Source organism: Stegostoma tigrinum, chromosome 4 (genome assembly GCF_030684315.1).
Source record: "Stegostoma tigrinum isolate sSteTig4 chromosome 4, sSteTig4.hap1, whole genome shotgun sequence".
Classification (NCBI taxonomy): domain Eukaryota; kingdom Metazoa; phylum Chordata; class Chondrichthyes; order Orectolobiformes; family Stegostomatidae; genus Stegostoma; species Stegostoma tigrinum.
In genome coordinates, this window is record NC_081357.1 from 123,071,212 (window position 1) to 123,090,362 (window position 19,151).

At 43.3% G+C, this 19,151-nt stretch overlaps 1 protein-coding gene across 4 annotated transcripts in view; it reads right to left on the reverse strand.

Moving 5' to 3' along the window:
• Positions 1-19,151, reverse strand: part of LOC125452825 (kelch-like protein 29) — a 371,153-nt gene that overhangs the window by 324,006 nt on the left and 27,996 nt on the right. The gene's annotated exons all lie outside the window — the stretch shown is intronic.

The window sequence follows — 19,151 nt, forward strand, 5'->3', positions numbered from 1 at the left end:
CAGCATAAAAGGCAAAGGTAATGTTCGAACTATTACAGCAATGTACATAAGGGAGAATTGGGTATAATATAGAGGCAGTGTTTGGGCTGAACCCAAGACAACAAAGTGTGAAGCTGGATGAACACAGCAGACCAAGCAGCATCTCAGGAACACAAAAGCTGATGTTTCAGGCCTAGAATCACTCTCTAATGAAGGGTCTAGTCCCGAAACGTCAGCTTTTATGCTCCTGAGATGCTGCTTGGCCTGCTGTGTTCATCCAGCTCCACACTTTGTTATCTTGGATTCTCCAGCATCTGCAGTTCCCATAATCTCTTTGGGCTGAACCTGTTGGCTCCTGACTGACTGCTTTTTTTTAATCTCTCTTCTTTTTATCTCTTTTTCTTTTCTTCATTCCTTGACATCACAGGGAGGCTGTAGTGATGTTGGCAGGCACCCCTGGCTTTTTAGGCCTGTGCATGGACTCCTAGAATGGCAGCAATGGGGGAACTCAGGCTCCTGGCTGCAGCGATAGTGGAGCAGGGTCCCCTGGCTGCAGCGACAGTGGAGCAGGATCCCCTGGCTGCAGCGACAGTGGAGCAGGGTCCCCTGGCTGCAGCGACAGTGGAGCAGGGTCCCCTGGCTGCAGCGACAGTGGAGCAGGGTCCCCTGGCTGCAGCGACAGTGGAGCAGGGTCCCCTGGCTGCAGCGACAGTGGAGCAGGGTCCCCTGGCTTGCACCTGTCTGGAGCAGGGTCCTTGCAGAAGCCCTGAAGCTATATTCGGGGCCTTGGCTGATGAAGATGAACTCCATTTAAATGAGCTCTTTTCTTTATCTTGTGCCTCAAAATGGTGGCGGACTGCGGCGACTGACGCTTTTTACTGTATCTCCCTGGATATAATTGACAATAGATAAATCACACATTCAAATGTTACCAAATAGTAGTAGAATTTTTTTTATTCATTTGTGGGATTATGCAGGGTTTATTGCCCATTGAAAATCATCCAGAGGGCAGTGGGGAGTCAACCTACATTGCAATGGGTCTGGAATCATTCACACTCCACCCAGGGAAGGACAGCAGTTTCCTTCCCTAAAGGACATGGACTTTTTTCAAAACTCAGCAATGGTCTCATTGTTATCATTAGATTCTTAATTCCAGAATTTTTTGTGATTTCAAGTCTCACCATCTGCCATGGTGAAACTTGAACCTGGGTTGCCAGAATATTATCTGGGTCTCTGGGTGACCAGTCTAGTGATCAAAGAAAGGTAATGTTTAGTAACCTACAAAAGGTTTTTTAAACCCATTATTTTGCCAATCAAAATATGTATTCCAGCGACAGTCATTTTGTGAAGCCTACAGCACATATCTGAAATCAGATTGCTGATGAATTAGAATGGTTCACATCTTCGTGCTCTTAGTGATAAGTTGTTAATACTGAGATTAAATCAGATTACTTAGACAATGTGGTGAGAAGCACGACAGCTACATTTAAATAATGAAAGAAAGTTCAGCAGCATTAATTAGGTTTATCCTTTATAAAGTAACTGGTACTTGAAGAGTGCCGAGTCATGTGTATCTATCAAGCTATAAGATTAAAGCTACACATTCTGTGATATGTCAATGTTAAGAGACATAAGAAATCTACCCGTCAAAAAGGCAATACATTTATGAGAATTCCATGCCATTTTCAATGTCTCCATCAATACAAGAGATGAAGCAGATTAAGGAAAAACATTCCAAATTTTGCTGTCAAATAGCAGCAATTTGCGCATATATACAGATATACATGTTGGAACGAACCCTAAACTCAAAAATAGGATTCAAAGATGCGTACACAAAGGAAAGTGTCAGATCTGAATCCTTTTGTAGCTCTGATCATTGGAAATAGTTTCTGGAATATCTACATTGTGTCTTAGATAAACTCAACCATTTAAAATATAAATTATAAATAATCTTTAACTGTAAGGAGGAAAATTTACAAAGGTCCAAAATTCGATGGGGGGGGGATTGATGAGGAAATTTTAATTACTGTAAACATCAGTGAGATTATTACCAGGACTTACACATGTGTGGGTTTTAATTTTCAACAAACCCAAAATTGGCAACGCGGCACTCAACGAAGAAATCACATTTCGCACTGCATATTCTTTTCACTATAAAGGACCAGGCAGCCCACTTACAACTCATTTATCAAAATTTATAGGATCTACATTATTTGGCTTTCAATCCATTGCTCTTGAATCATAGTAAACAAAAAGGAGAACTACCCCCTTTTAACACAAAAATAAAGAGATTACCCATGTTTCTGTATAATTATTGCAGGAATCATTGGCTTTGAATCATACAATTTATGAAAATGTAATTTCATTACAGGATTGCTAATTACATCAAAAGAGACCTTCTCTTATGTGTGGCCAAAATGCCTCTTTTCATAAATAGCAGATTATCATACCTCATTGAATTAGGAGCAATGTATTTTAATACCTCGTTCCACAACTGGTTTACAGTTTTAGCTCAGTGCCTTTCTGAATTCTGTAATATTATAGTTAAACAATTACTTGTGCAATGTCCTAGCTTGAATGCCAATTACCAAGAATGAATCCAATCCAATTTCAATCGCTTTACAAATTACATCCTAAATATATACTTACACTGCCAATACACAGTTACCTTGGATCATGGTAGCCAACACACCTACATTAGAATGTAATGGGCTCAAGTACCAGTCCAGTATCTTGAACACCTAAGCTAACAGGGACTTCAATATAGTGAGGCATTAAACAGAGATCCGGGGATTAGCTTACACCAATGTAAAAATTGCCCTGATGCTGTTAAAACGAGAACGAGATATCACTGTGCTGCCCAACATTTGTCACTCAATCAACACCCATTGAAACAAAATAGTTGTTGTGTAAAACTGACTGTCATGGCTCTATGATGCCATGTTAAAATAGCAATTAAATTTCAAAGTGACTTAATTGGCCAAGAAGTCAATTCAGAAATCTTGAGGCTTTGAAAGTTATTTTTATGCAAGCATTTCCTTTAAAGACATACAACATTGAACGAAGCAATGAGAATTGACAAAAGAAAATCTATAGTCCTTACTTCTGAATAAACTATATAAACGAGAGAGATAACTGAACACCAAAACATACGCCATCATTTCAGCTTTGATTAAAGTGAGATTTAAAATCCTTCCCAAAATATTGTCTCCTTTCTGCAGGAACAGAAATCTTACTTCTGTGATAAAAACTTACTAAGTAGAGTTTCTGTCTTAATGTTTCTAATGTGGTACGCAGCTTAAGCAGAATTAAATCACAAAAATACATTTCTAGTCAGTTTAGAGTATCAGAGATTGTGCAGCTTGTCTAATAATTCCAGATGTTTCACTTGTGATGGTGCAATGTAAAGGACGTGATTGGACCCTGTCAAGTAACTATTGCCGTCAGTCAGTCGCTTCACCCTCCCATCCTGCATGAAGACACTAGCCTAAACTTTCCATCCATTGCTAGAACTGTTTTTTTCAACGCTGACATTCCTCCAATTCTTCTGCAGTAGGATCTCCCACAGGAATCCCTTTAACAAACAGCAGAGAAAGAAATGGAGCAGAGGTCATAGCCACCTTTTGGTGGCATTAGCTGCTATACTCGGTTAAGGAAAGTTTAAATGCTCTAGAACCTGAACAGTAAGATGCTGATGTAGGTGGGTAAAAGGAGTCAGGTCAGGTGGTCTCTGTGGATATGGGATGAGCCAGTTGGAGAAAAGTAAGGGTGTAAGACTGGGTGGGCTGGGGCTTGGGGAAATGTGGGACAAAGTTGGAAGGTCACCAGGAAGTCAAGTAATGAGAAGTTTGGGGTGGATGGAGGTCTGCTGCTGCTCTGTTGTATAGTTACCTGGGAGATAACCCAGGATTTTTCTGTCCAATATTTCTCAAGGATAACAGATGATCAGAAAAAAAATAAGAAAGATTGTCAGCCTGCTTTGAAAAGCGGGATCCCATGTTTATTTTGAAAACAGCAGGGTGCATGACAACAGTACATTTTTAAAAAATTAAGAATTGTTTGTTTTCATGGAATGCAGAGACTCTGAAACACAAAACATACCATAACATAGTGAATATTAACGACAGTTAACCTTTAATAATCGACACAGGCTTTATACTAGAGGTCAGGCCACATTCACATTTGCACTCTCCCACTGCCACTGTATAGATACAGATGGTTTATGAGATTGATACATGGAGAGAAAACCCATCTACATTTTCAGTATTGGAATTTCTAGCTGCAAAGTGCGATCAAAATCTTCCTCTTCTGATGTGGAAAAATGACTTTTGAATTGTTTCACTTTCTATATATTCCGTACCATTATCCTGCAACTGTTTGTGCTTGCCCTCAATCAATTCAAATCTAACAGTTGGAAAAGCACTGACATAAATGTAATGGATACAAAATTCCACAGTAAGTTTTCAATGTACATTTGAATAGCTCTGTGCATATGATCTACCCACATTGTTTCTCCCTTTCACTGCAAAATAGCATCTTTGGGACTCTATCTCTAGTTCTACAGTCTCTCTGTCTAAAAATGGGACAAGAGTCGGTGGGATCCACACAATTCTTCCTTCTGTTGTGCGGGCAGGGAATACTGAGGGACAGCCAAGACTGCATGACTCATTCACGTTGTATGCATGCAGTTGCACATGTGTGTAGGAAGAAACAGTAAAAGCAGGACAATATTCCCTTTATTGTCTTAGTAATTTTTCTGTTCCTTTTCGTATACTTAGATGAATGAGATACATTCACAATATTATGATTCTAGAAATACTGCCTGGTAATAAAGTGGATCCATTTACCAATGACAGACATGAATACTGCTAATGTTTTAGATGCTATACTGGGCCTAGTAAGTAATACACAAATTCATATAGTGTTCAGAAGCTTTAAAATGAGGAGCTGGAGATGTGGAAAAGCCATTAGATAAAATTTGCCAGATGATTATCATGAAAATTAATTATATATTGTAGGCTTAACCATATTGTTGATTAACAGACTGTAAAAATACAGTGGGAAATCAGAGTTGAGAGATACCATCATCCAATGTGCAACAATGTTCCTGTAGATATGCTTTATATTTCACATTTAAGTAATAAAATGTATTTGCTGAATGTAGCAGCAAATGCAAATCTGGCAATGTTTTCAAAGTTCAACTCCAATAACTGAACACAGAAATAAATGCTATTTTATTGGAGAAAACCAGATGTATTTTTTTTCCAATTGTTGAGATTGTTTATACCCACCTGAATCCAGCACACAATGCTGAGGAACAAAATTATAAATTGCCCTATTTCACCAGATTCCTGTTTGACTGGTCTTGACATTGTGCCATCTTTAAAAAGCCATCCAAAATGTAGCATAAGGTGCTCCAACACAAAATATGCAACATCTTAATGAATTCAAACATAATTAACTATCATTCAATTTCCCATACGGCACACATGGCACAGTATGATAGCCTGACTGGCAAGCTATCAACAACATTACTCTTTCTGCAGTGCAGAGATACAGGGCACTATGGGACCACACATTCTGAACACTATGAATAGATTTGCATTCCTTATTTGAGGAAGGATGTGAATCTATAGGAGGTGGTGCGGAGGATGTTTACTAGGTTGATATCTGAAATGAAAGAGTTGTCTTGTGAATGGGCTTGATAAGGCAGACATAGAAAGTTTGTTTTACTCTTTTGGGTGAGTCCAAAGCTAGGGGACACTGTTTTAAAATGAGGTATCGCCCTTTTCAAACTGAGGCAAGGCAATGATTTTTTGGTCAGGCATTTGTGCAAATTTGGAGCTTTAGGAAGCAATGGTAGTGGGGTCAATGAATTTTCTTAAGGTTGATGTAGATTGATTCCTGTTCGGCACAAGAATCAAAAGGTCACCTGGGGCAGGTGGGAATATGGAACTTGGAATGCAAATGGGTCAGCTATGATCTTACTGAATGGTGGAGCAGGCTTGATGGGCCAAATTACTTACCTCTGCTCCTAACCTGTGTGTGCATGCACACATTAAACAATCATAGATAATAAAATGTGAGGCTGGATGAACACAGCAGGCCAAGCAGCATCTCAGGAGCACAAAAGCTGACGTTTCGGGCCTAGACCCTTCATCAGAGAGGGGGATGGGGGGAGGGAACTGGAATAAATAGGGAGAGAGGGGGAGGCGGACCGAAGATGGAGAGTAAAGAAGATAGGTGGAGAGGGTGTAGGTGGGGAGGGGATAGGTCAGTCCAGGGAAGACGGACAGGTCAAGGAGGTGGGATGAGGTTAGTAGGTAGCTGGGGGTGCGGCTTGGGGTGGGAGGAAGGGATGGGGGAGAGGAAGAACCGGTTAGGGAGGCTGGGACAGGTTGGACTGGTTTTGGGATGCAGTGGGTGGGGGGGAAGAGCTGGGCTGGTTGTGTGGTGCAGTGGGGGGAGGGGATGAACTGGGCTGGTTTAGGGATGCAGTGGGGGAAGGGGAGATTTTGAAACTGGTGAAGTCCACATTGATACCATATGGCTGCAGGGTTCCCAGGCGGAATATGAGTTGCTGTTCCTGCAACCTTCGGGTGGCATCATTGTGGCAGTGCAGGAGGCCCATGATGGACATGTCATCAAGAGAATGGGAGGGGGAGTGGAAATGGTTTGCGACTGGGAGGTGCAGTTGTTTGTTGCGAACTGAGCGGAGGTGTTCTGCAAAGCGGTCCCCAAGCCTCCGCTTGGTTTCCCCAATGTAGAGGAGCCACACCGGGTACAGTGGATGCAGTATAGCACATTGGCAGATGTGCAGGTGAACCTCTGCTTAATGTGGAAAGTCATCATACTGGACACCAAAAATCGTAAGTACAACCAACTCACTGGCCCCTGCCACCCACCAGAGGATTCCTGCGCCTCCCAAATCCCGACTCTATCCCTGCCCCTCCCCCACCACGCACTCGCCGCCATTGACCATGAGGACACGGCCGGAGACCCCACCGATGACGTCACATCCGCCTCCGCCGGCCACAGAACTTCCGGAACCGCTGCTGCAGTCACCACCTCCACGTCCAGGTACTACAGCCCACACACCACCCTCACCGCAGCTGCTGCCGCCCACCCCGATCCTCCAACCGCCGACGGAACCCCGCCCACGGCCGACGCCGACGGAACCCCGCCCACGGCCGACGCCGACGGAACCCCGCCCACGGCCGACGGAACCCCGCCCACGGCCGACGACCTCATCGCTCCGCCCACAACCTCCACAGCCAGCAACCCCAGAGGAGACAGCCACACTGAGCCCTGCCGAATCTTCACCTTCCCCCCAGACCTCCCACTGACTGAGGACGAACGGTCAGTCCTGAGCAAGGGGCTCACCTTTGTCCCCCTACAACCACACATCAACGAATACCAGTCACGGTTGGACATAGAGCAGTTTTTCCGCCGTCTTCGCCTCCATGCCTACTTCTTCAACCGGGAACCCAACCCTCCTTCCACTGACCCCTTCACCCGCTTCCAACACAAGTCCTCCTCCTGGACACCACCCCCAGGCCTCCTACCCTCCCTCGACCTCTTCATCTCCAACTGCCGTCGAGACATCAACCGCCTCAACCTCTCCACCCCTCTCACCCACTCCAACCTCTCCCCCGCAGAACGGGCAGCCCTCCGCTCCCTCCGCTCCAACCCCAACCTCACCATCAAACCCGCAGACAAGGGTGGCGCAGTGGTAGTATGGCGTACTGACCTCTACATCGCCGAGGCCAGACGCCAACTCTCCGACACCACCTCCTACCGCCTCCTCGATCATGACCCCACACCCGAGCACCAAACCATCATCTCCAACACCATTCATGACCTCATCACCTCAGGGGACCTCCCACCCACAGCCTCCAACCTCATTGTTCCCCAACCCCGCACGGCCCGTTTCTATCTCCTTCCCAAAATCCACAAACCTGCCTGCCCCGGTCGACCCATCGTCTCAGCCTGCTCCTGCCCCACTGAACTCATCTCCACCTATCTGGACTCCATTTTCTCCCCTTTGGTCCAGGAACTCCCCACCTATGTCCGTGACACCACCCACGCCCTCCACCTCCTCCAGGACTTCCAATTCCCTGGCCCCCAACACCTCATATTCACCATGGACGTCCAGTCTCTGTACACCTGCATTCCGCATGGAGATGGCCTCAAGGCCCTCCGCTTCTTCCTGTCCCGCAGGCCCGACCAGGCCCCCTCCACCGACACTCTCATCTGCCTAGCGGAACTCGTCCTCACACTCAACAACTTCTCTTTTGACTCCTCCCACTTCCTACAGACCAAGGGGGTGGCCATGGGCACCCGCATGGGCCCCAGCTATGCCTGCCTCTTTGTAGGTTACGTGGAACAGTCCATCTTCCGCACCTACACAGGCCCCAAACCCCACCTCTTCCTCCGCTACATTGATGACTGTATCGGCGCCGCCTCTTGCTCCCCAGAGGAGCTCGAACAGTTCATCCACTTCACCAACACCTTCCACCCCAACCTTCAGTTCACCTGGGCCATCTCCAGCACATCCCTCACCTTCCTGGACCTCTCAGTCTCCATCTCAGGCAACCAGCTTGTAACTGATGTCCATTTCAAGCCCACCGACTCCCACAGCTACCTAGAATACACCTCCTCCCACCCACCCTCCTGCAAAAATTCCATCCCCTATTCCCAATTCCTCCGCCTCCGCCGCATCTGCTCCCACGACAAGACATTCCACTCCCGCACATCCCAGATGTCCAAGTTCTTTAAGGACCGCAACTTTCCCCCCACGGTGATTGAGAACGCCCTTGACCGCGTCTCCCGCATCTCCCGCGACACATCCCTCACACCCCGCCCCCGCCACAACCGCCCCAAGAGGATCCCCCTCGTTCTCACACACCACCCTACCAACCTCCGGATACAACGCATTATCCTCCGACACTTCCGCCATTTACAATCCGACCCCACCACCCAAGACATTTTTCCATCCCCTCCCCTGTCTGCTTTCCGGAGAGACCACTCTCTCCGTGACTCCCTTGTTCGCTCCACACTGCCCTCCAACCCCACCACACCCGGCACCTTCCCCTGCAACCGCAGGAAATGCTACACTTGTCCCCACACCTCCTCCCTCACCCCCATCCCAGGCCCCAAGATGACATTCCACATTAAGCAGAGGTTCACCTGCACATCTGCCAATGTGGTATACTGCATCCACTGTACCCGGTGCGGCTTCCTCTACATTGGGGAAACCAAGCGGAGGCTTGGGGACCGCTTTGCAGAACACCTCCGCTCAGTTCGCAACAAACAACTGCACCTCCCAGTCGCAAACCATTTCCACTCCCCCTCCCATTCTCTTGATGACATGTCCATCATGGGCCTCCTGCACTGCCACAATGATGCCACCCGAAGGTTGCAGGAACAGCAACTCATATTCCGCCTGGGAACCCTGCAGCCATATGGTATCAATGTGGACTTCACCAGTTTCAAAATCTCCCCTTCCCCCACTGCATCCCTAAACCAGCCCAGTTCATCCCCTCCCCCCACTGCACCACACAACCAGCCCAGCTCTTCCCCCCCACCCACTGCATCCCAAAACCAGTCCAACCTGTCTCTGCCTCCCTAACCGGTTCTTCCTCTCCCCCATCCCTTCCTCCCACCCCAAGCCGCACCCCCAGCTACCTACTAACCTCATCCCACCTCCTTGACCTGTCCGTCTTCCCTGGACTGACCTATCCCCTCCCCACCTCCCCACCTCCACCCTCTCCACCTATCTTCTTTACTCTCCATCTTCGGTCCGCCTCCCCCCTCTCCCTATTTATTCCAGTTCCCTCCCCCCATCCCCCTCTCTGATGAAGGGTCTAGGCCCGAAACGTCAGCTTTTGTGCTCCTGAGATGCTGCTTGGCCTGCTGTGTTCATCCAGCCTCACATTTTATTATCTTGGAATCTCCAGCATCTGCAGTTCCCATTATCTCTGAAACAATCATAGATGTTTTATTTACCAGTAGAAATATCATTAATCCTTTCTCCTTTCAAGAAGTGCAATATAACAAATGGGAGAAGCAAATTTTCACTGCAGAAAACTTGAGAAACAAATGAAATCTATGATACCCTTGTATGAAAGAATAAACACAAAAATGCAATGAGACCCACATCTCCCAGAATGATCACAGAATAGACTACTGGCAAAGTTTGTGCAAGTGTTCTGATAAACTTTGAACTCATCCTATATTTTTGTGAATTTAATTCATTCAATCAATAGTGAAGGATAAAAACAATCTACCATTATCACAGTACCTTTCTCCTAAGCCTCCTACTATGTCTTGATTAATGATCTTTGCTCAGGGTCGCCACTGCAATGCAATCTAGATATCACTCCCACGAGTGAATTATTTGCTGATATTTTTTATCTTCATCCAAACAAATTCTATCTTCCAAGCTAAGATCATTTCTCACCGATTCGCTGATCTAAAAACTTTATTATCAAAGCTATCCCAGCATCTTTGGCTTTCTTTATGCACTTCCAAACTTCAAATGCACAAAAATTCAGAATCAGCTTTGGACACCTTGCAAACACATTTCTCTAATGACAATCATGGAATGCACATTTAATTCTACTGGTGCAATCAATTTATCCATCTCGTCATGAACACTACGTGGAGTGCCCTGCCTGCAACAGTAGTAGACTTGCCAAGTTTAAGGGCATTTAAATGGTCATTGGATAAACATATGGACAGTAATGGAATAGTGTAGGTTAGATGGGCTTTAGTTTGGTTTCACAGGTTGGTGTAACATCGAGGGGCAAAGGGCCTGTACTGCGCTGTAATGTTCTGTCTTCTATGTTCTACATGCGTTCAGATAAAGAACCTTTTAATGCTGTTTTCTTGATCAACTAATTTCTTTCCTTCTCTGACCTAATTTGCCGGTGTATTCCTTTGTTTTTCAACTCTATGTCATCCTGCCATTCTTTAATTGTCATTATCTTCACTACACCCATCCACAAATACCTACTCCCTCCACCACTGATGCTTAGTATCAGGAGTATGTACTATCCACAAGATGCACTGCAGAAATGTACCAAAGAACCTTAGACAGCGCCTTCTGCACCCACGACCACTTCCATGCAGGGGACAAGGGCAGCAGATGCATGGGAACACCACTCCCTGCAAGTTCCCCGCCCAGCCACTCACCATCCCGAATTGGAAATATATCACCGTTCCTTCACTGTCGCTAGGTCAAAATCATGGAATTCCCTCTCCAAGGGCATTGGGGGTCAACCTACAGCTGGCGAACTATAGCAGTTCAAGGAGGCAGCTCACATTTTAAATGGCAAGAAATACTGGCCAGCCAGCAACACCCATGTCCTATGAATGAATAAAAAGCTACCCCCCACTATCACCTTGCCCTTTCTTTTCAACTTTCCAAATCTCCTCTCACGTGAACCTTCCACCCCAGAATTCAGTCTAAAATCCTCTTTACAGTCCTCAATCTCTGATTTGTTAGAACATGGCTCAGGTGAAGGGTGGGTCAACAGTTCAGCTCCTCCACCCAGTAGGGGTGTCCATGCCAATGAGCTGAAACCCACTTCTCCCAAAACCAATCTTTCAGTCACATACTCAACACTCTGGTCTCATTTATTCCAGTAAAGTTCACTTATGGCTCATGTAGTTATCCAGAGAACTATTCACTTGTGGTGCAGCCCTTATTAAATTTACTTCCCCCTTTTGTGGTACTGATCACATTCACAATTTATATTAGCAGACTGGATAAAGGAGTCACTAATTTAAGGAACTAGCAGAGATTAATCTAAGGGGAGTTCAGAAAAGCACACAAGGAAGAAAGGATCAAAGTTGCACTAATGGAGCAAAATGAAGACAGGTCAGAGGAGACCTTAGCTGAATGTAAATGCTAGCATTAACTAGTTGGGCTGAATGGCCCAAGCGTAAACATGACGCAAATACAAATACTGTAGCTCAACTCCATCCCACACTTTAAAACTGCTCATCCCATCACTGTGCCAAGTTTTCATTGACTTATTATTACCTCATTTTTACAACCACATGATCAGTCTTCTGAGCTCCACCCTGCATAAACTCTCATATATTCAGAATAACATCACTGTCACTGAGTTGAAATTCCTCATTTTCATCTATAAATCATTCCGTGGTTTTGTTCATTCCCACCTGGGCAATCTCGCTCAGCCATGTTTCTCTTTAAATGCCCTTCCATTCTTCTCAATGTAAAACACTGTTTTCCTTCTTTTTCTGTCTTAACACAAATGACAGAGAGTGTTCATCTATCAAAGGCTTTGCTACACTTTTCCTCATCCTTTATCTTTGCCTTTGATTATTTCCCTAGCTGCCTCACTTGGGATTAAGACCACTGATTTTCTTGTCGTACAATAGTAACTGAGATATGGGATGTACAGGACACAATTTCAATTACTACAGATAGCATAAAGCTTGGCATTATGTTGAACTGTGAGGTTGATGCGAATAAAACTTGGAGAGCAGATGCAGGTTAGTTGAATGGATGAAACTAGAAGAGTTTGCGGTGATACACTGTGGTAGGAAGAACAGAAAGAAGCGTAATTTAAAATGGTGTAATTTGAAAAGGGATAGGCAGACATAGAGTGCATATGCATGAGGTGCGGAAGCTGGCAAGACATGTTGAGAAACCTGGTTAAAAACACATGTAGAATCAAAATTGATCCTTATAATGCAAGAACAAAGTTATAATACACCTTCATAAAATAATGATTTGACCACAACTGCAGAGCCATGTCGAACAACTGACACCACACTTGCAGAAATATGCAAAGTTTCAGTTGTCCTTACTATGTTCATTAGACATACAAGTGGCAGGAGATCCAAAATAAAATAAAGAAAACAAAACAGCTTAGGATGTAAAATGCACTGTCTAACAGGATGATGGAAACAGAGTTAATCATGGGTCTTTGAAAATAAATCAGATAACTACCTGAAGGGAAAAGGAAACAGAACTGTTGGCAAAGAGCAGGGAATGGAAAGATCTAAAAGGCTTTTGCACAGAACAGGTACAGTCTTAATGGGCCAAATTACCTCGCCTCTGCTTTTCTGCAGTTTTACTGTGGTCTGACCTTCAGCCTTAAAAGCAATAAATAAATTCTAGTTGTTGTTGACAGATCAGTGTCTGAATAATAGATGACGCAGGTGTTGAAAATAAAAGGTGCAACAGTAGATAATTTAGTGCAACACCTTCACACTGTATTATCACTTCCTGAAAAGCATAGCCTCATTACAGCATAGTGCACCATTAAAAAGCAGGGCCATCCAAAATGAAAAAAAAAGGCTTTTTCCATCTCAGGAAACAAATTACAACTTGAACACTTTTTAAGCACAAAAGCTATGAAAGTTAATGGATGGTACTCAAAAATGGTTAAACCAACATTTTATTAACTATTACAAGAAACACTGACACAGGAATAATATTCAAATGTAGTAAATACTTCAGATGCAGGGTTGTAGCTATGGAAGGTGAATGGAGCAAACACAGCACAGATCTGAGTCTACAACATTGAAATCAACTGGGTTTCTACGCTGAAGCTACGTTCTGGATAAGTAATAGCATTTTGCCACTTGCTGTGGGGTTTGTTCTTTCCAAACCGTCTTAAGGTAATTCCTTCATCCCCAGGAAATTACATGATTTGGAATGCGGTTGAGACCATTACCATTTTACTTTCAGCCTCTCCACTGTTCAATGGGTTGAACTTTGAATACCAGCCTGTAATTTTTTTGTGTAAGAAGGAGGGAACAAAAGACTGATGTTTGCTGTTGGGAACTGGTTTGGAAAGATATGGCAGGTTAATTGCTGCTCTAACGATTCAGCATCAAGATGTTGTTGTACACAGCTACTATCAGCTGACTGAATGGTGAGTTGGTCAATCAAGGGTAGGGCCAAGAGCTGGCCAGTCACCTGCAGAGAATGTGGAAAAAGAAAAGGAGAAAACAAAAAAAAATCTGGTTCTGACTGGATATTTTGGACAGCAGGAAGTTATGCTTTCGAAGCTCCCAGAATGGGAAGCTGTATTTTGGTTTTGCTCTCCAGTTTCCAACCAGTTGAAAGTTCTGAAAAGCATGCCAGTCTGTCAGAAACAAATTTCAAAAATACACAGAAACTATTTGTAATAAGCAGTGACGTCAGAATTCAAGCAAGATACAGTTCTGCATGCCTGGTGTACAACCCATCATTCAGAAATTTCAAGACAGCCTGATTTTCATCATCATAACAGTTATCAAGCTAGCAACTTAAAATTCTTTTACTGCTATAAAATTTATCCCTTAACTGAAACTGTCAGCAAGAGTGTGAGCAGTGGTTTATATTCAAAGAAGACAGGGCTTAGATAGTAGATATTAATTAGACTGTCTTGAAGTTTATCTGTGTGTTCTGCTAAAGTTATATTCTTAATAATAATTTGTTAATTTTTGGTTAAGTTATAAACCTGGTGGCCAGGATCTATAACTGCTAAACAAAACAAATAAAAAAAAAACTGCTGGAAATCACAGTGGGTCAGACAGCAAGCCAACATTTCGAGTTTACTGAAGAGTCATCTAGATTCAAAATGTTAGTTTGCTATCTTTTTACGGATACTGTCTGACCTGCTGTGACATCCAATATTTTTTTGTTTTCGACACAGATTCCAGCATCTGCGGTAATTTTCTCTTGCTCTGTTACTGCAAAGTCTAGTTAGGAACAACTAGATAATTTTGGGGTTCATTGAATATTTTAATTTTAATGTATTGCAAATCCAGTGACTTGGCTTGGCTTACAATGGGTTATTGGAATGTAGTGGAAAGCAATATTATGTTATATATGTATTAAATAGGTTGAATGGACTGGCTCATTTCATTGTTTCTTATACATTTCTCAGAATTGTATACACAAGGCACATAATAGATGTTTCTATGTTAAAATGCATGAGGAGCTTTGGGTGAAAGGATGTATTTTAAAACCTATTCTGATTTGTCTAATTTTGTTTATTTCATTTCAAATCCAGAGTCTCTCATACATCACAGCGGTTTTGATTCAACCTTATGTTTTCTACATACCATTGGGCGTGTGCAACTGATAATGCTTAAATTAGATGAATTCACCCTGAAAGCAGCACAAATGAACTTCAGCTATCACATAGCAAAAAAAAACCCTTTAGAATTACCTCCCAGCAACTTCTAGAGTTCTTGGAAATTCAAACCATGAATTTGGTGGAAAGTCCCTCAACTAATGACAGGATGAATTTTATTCCAAACTGAAGCCAGAGATATGTGGCCTTTGTGTGACTGTATGTGGTGTTAACAATGCTCACTCCCAACATGCTTCTATCTCTGTCTTTGCTTTCCACAATCAGTGATATCCTGCTTTGCTGCTTCAGTTATTTTGATGAGAGGAGCTTGAAACCTAACAACTTGAATTGGTCTCTTAAATGTGATCGGGAAACAAAACATCTCAGTAAGGAGGCTGGTAAAAGTATGATTTTTAAGCTGGTCAACTATTCATTGCACTCCCAAGTAGTAATACGCAGGTTTTTCTTCCCAAATGAAATTACTCCAAATTGGAGAATGCATTTTGAAGCCAGCACAACATACTAGTGTGCTTCTAGGAGAGAAAATAGTTGTGTGCTTGGGCTAATTCAGGATGCCAAATGTTACGGCTTGATCAGTTTGCCTAATGCCTGTTACCTCAACATAAAACAATTCGCAGATGAGCCACATCGGACGGGAGAAGAAACAAGGCAGGAATATCAAAATCATTACTGAAAGCCGAAGCTCCACGACGTAAACGTGGAATAAGCCATCTCACCAGTGAGCAATCTGAACTGAAATGCTATCAAGTTAAGTGACTATCAGTAAATGACATGAACAGTTTTTGTTGCCATCAGGCAAGATATAAACATGGAGCTGATTTATAGCTACTCTAAGTGTAAATTTTTGCTAGTGTGCCCTTTGTGAAATTGGATATCCCTGGGGAATATCCAGTCCAAGAGGGTGGCAGAGTAGGGCTCTTGTGACTGACCTCATCCGCACTGATCAATTGTCTTTTTCTCTTTTCTCTTTACTTAACTTGTCCTAAGCTTGGACGGCATCGACGGTAGCAGGAGCCAGCACATGGGCCTCAAGTGACCCACCACTTACTTTTCCTGAGCAAGCACCGGACCTGGCTGCCACATCTGCAAGGTAAGGCCCAGCAGCAGATGGTGGCACCTGAGGATTAGCGGCTTCATTGCTGGTTGGCACTGGCAGCGACGCAGTGGTGGTAGCTGGGCATCACGGTGACATTGGCAAGGTGGGCTCAGCCGTGAGAGATGTGACTCCGGCGTTGGTTGATCTGGCGCAGGCGGTGAGGGAGGAGTATCAGCAGCGGCAAAGATGGAACCTCAGGAGCAGGACTTTGATGTTGGTTGGGTCCGGTGTAGACAGTGGTGGTGAAGAAGTGGCGAAAGGATGGCAGCAACAGCATCTCTGGTGCTTATGAGTTGGCTCAGGACAGATGGACTGTCTTCAAACTATAACCTTCTTTATTCCTTATTCTTAAATCATTCAAACTGGCACTGTACTGTGGCAACAAATGAAAACCTTTCTCCATATTTTATTTTTACTGTAAAGCATGTGTGACAATAAAATCAAAAATCACCTGCTCTATGCTTTTAAAAAGCATACAAATCCTACACTATATTAGCAATAAAATCTTTGATTTTGATTCTGGGACACAAAGGAACATTCCACTGTCAAGGGTGATAACTGCAACAGTTCATTGTTTCGGCACAAAATGTTCAAAACAAGTATAACTGATTAGATGCAAATGTCAGCTCCCAATTTACAAGCATCCTTCCTATTCCTCATCTTTCAGCACAACGGCAACTGAACAGTACAGCCATATTTGCAAGGGTGGCGTTGCATACACAAAGGTGTAAGCAGAGATTATCTTGCAGGTCTAAAAGAGAACCTCACAAACTTTTGAACTCAGCTGGTAAAACCAACACAAAAACCAGAAATAGGTGTGAACATCCACAGGTAGTCTAACTAAACAGATAACTTGTTCATGCAGTTCCCTTTATCTGGTGCATATGCAGCTTACCAGCGAATGTTAGTTCCAAGGACTAAATAAAAGCCGAAAGAACTGCGGATGCCGTAAATCAGAGACAAAACCAGAAATTCGTGATAAAGCTCAGCAGGGCTTGGCAGCATCTGAGGTGAGAAATCAGAGTTAACGTTTTAGGTCCAGTGACCCTTCCTCAGAATCGTCACTTGATCCAAAATGTTAACTCTGATTTCTCTCTACAGATGTTGCCAGGCTTGTTGAGCTTTTCCAGAAATTTCTGTTTTCATTTTTGTTAGTTCCAAGGACTTGTGGACAGGGTTTCAAAAATAGCAAATATAGTCCCCCAGAGTTTGTCACAGCTACAGTATTCTGATTTACTTGGATGCCATGAGAAACTAAAAGCCTCCTGAAGCCGACTCTAGCGAAGTTTGGGCGCAGCAGATCAGAAAGTAAAATTTGCAATTTTATACATTTTTCTGCTGGAAAAATACAGTCAGCAGTGAGTTACTTGAGTTTTCCTCTTGTATCTTTTACAGCTAAACTTCATACGATATGACGTTTGTGGTTTCAACTTTGGGTCATTGGGCTGAAAAGTCATAGCGTCACAGAGGTTTACAACATGGAAATAGGCCCTTCAACCCAACTTGTCCATACTGCTCAGTTTTCACAATTAAAATAGTTCCATTTGCCTGCATTTGGTCCATAACCCTGCATGCCTATCCTGTTCATCTACCTGCCTGAACGTTTCTTGAATGACCAAATTGTGCTCACATCCACACTGCCTCCGGAAAAGGGACAACTTTTGCATTTATTCTCAAAACCACCAGATTTTTCTCAAGGTGCAATGTTTCAGACACAGAATAGTTAATGAATAGAATGCTCATTCCATAAGGAATGATTTTTGGGAAAAAATAAACAGTTGAAGGTGGGCTTTCCAAACAAATGCAAAATTGTAGCCTCCTTCCTGTTTCTACCTAGTCTGTTGTAGATGTCTGATAGGATTCTAAACTGTATAAAATGAAAAATAATTGCATTAGTTTTGGGTAAATGTTGGCCTCAGAGGGTTCAGCACAGATGTACTGGAATAATAATTGGAATCTAAAAGGTTATGCGACAAAAGGAGAGATTGAATAAGATAGAGTTTTATTTTCTGTGATTCAGTCAAGGCTAAAGATATTATGTGGAATAGATAGGTTGGAGAGAGAAACCATTCCCACGATTTTGGAAGTTTAGGAGTAGGGACCGTAGGCATAAAAATAAGCCTGGCCTTTCAGACGTGAATGAGGAACAATCTCCTCAGGCAACGGCTGCAGAAATTTTGAACTCTCTTCAGTGAATAACAGTTGATGCTAGATCAATTGGTAATTTTAAGGATAAGATTAATGCATTGTAGCTAGCTAAAGATATAAAGGAATACGTGGCAAAGGCAGGTTTGAGTTCTATCCCAGCTCTAATCTCACTGAATGGTGGAACAGGCTACAGGGCTAAGTGCCTAATTGTGCCACTGTGCTAACTTTATGTGGCAGAGTAAAATTGGTAATAAAGGAATGTACTTCCAGTTTTATCTTTCTCACATCTTTCAGTTTCATTGAAGTCAAAAGTTGTGATTCCAATTTTCAAATATAGTATATTTTTACAGTGAAACAACCAATGTCACAACATGTAACTGAATAAAGACAATTGCTAAACTGAGGTGAACCTGTTCTTTTTTTGATTTATAAATACAATATCCCCCATTTTAACAACATCTAGAAACACTTCTTCACATTGAGGATACCTTCGATTGTGCTGTGTGGCACTATAACCATGCTAAATGGGATAGATTTCAAACACACCTAGCAATTCTAGACTGGGCATCTGTTGTGCTATTGCAGATGTATCATACTCCTAACATGGTGGTCTGACATATCCCCCACTCTGCCAGAGAGGGGAGCAGACTTGGTTCAATGAAAGAACGCATGTCAGGAGCAGTACCAGGCTAAAAATTAGGCGTCAACCTGAGTGAAGCTACAATACAAGACTATGTGCACGCCAAACAGAAGAAATGACAGACAGAGCTAAGCAACTGCAACAGATCACATCTAACTCTGTG